Below are 700 nucleotides of genomic sequence, written 5' to 3' on the forward strand. Positions count from 1 at the left end.
AGTCATTATATGTCCTGCTGCTGCTTCTTTCCAGGGCCGATCACTGCCAATCTCATCCAGCTCTCAGGGTTGCTTAGCATGGCACAATATGACATTACACTCCTAATTAGTTTACGCAAGGAAAAATCAGGGTACGTAGAACAACTCCAGTAAATTCAATAATAATCATCATCTGTCAAAATGAATCATCACCACTCACTATTAACCTTATCCGCATGCAATAAATCGATCTGTCCACAGTTTTGATCTCCGCTCTGAGGATTTAAAGTACGACCTGTTTTGAGCTCTCCAGGCCTTGCTGTCAATATAGAATTCTACTGTTACTGATGCTGTTAAGCAATGCATTATATATTTTATCTACCAAATGGTACCTTGAGCACAATCCCCATGGATCCCTTCCAGCAGCACTAGTGTCTTGTCATTCAAAGTACAGGTCCTACCTGGGCTACCTCATCTGCCAAGCCAAAATGATCTGTCGTTCATTTGCCCTTTTCCCCTGCCAGGTTAATAATTTGCCAACGTGGAGGTGGCAGTGAACGGATAGGTCGTTAAATTCTACTCTAAATTTTGCCAAATCCATTGTACCTATTTTACTTGTATTCCATGATTTCTCTGGTAGCCAATCGTAATCCATATTTGCACACTTTGAGGTGGACCAACTATTTTATTTATTTATTCGATTTGAAAGAGTTAGGTCATC

Source organism: Theobroma umbraticum, unplaced genomic scaffold (genome assembly GCF_002168275.2).
Source record: "Theobroma umbraticum cultivar Fairchild unplaced genomic scaffold, ASM216827v3 scaffold_30.0, whole genome shotgun sequence".
In the NCBI taxonomy this organism is placed as follows: Eukaryota; Viridiplantae; Streptophyta; class Magnoliopsida; order Malvales; family Malvaceae; genus Theobroma; species Theobroma umbraticum.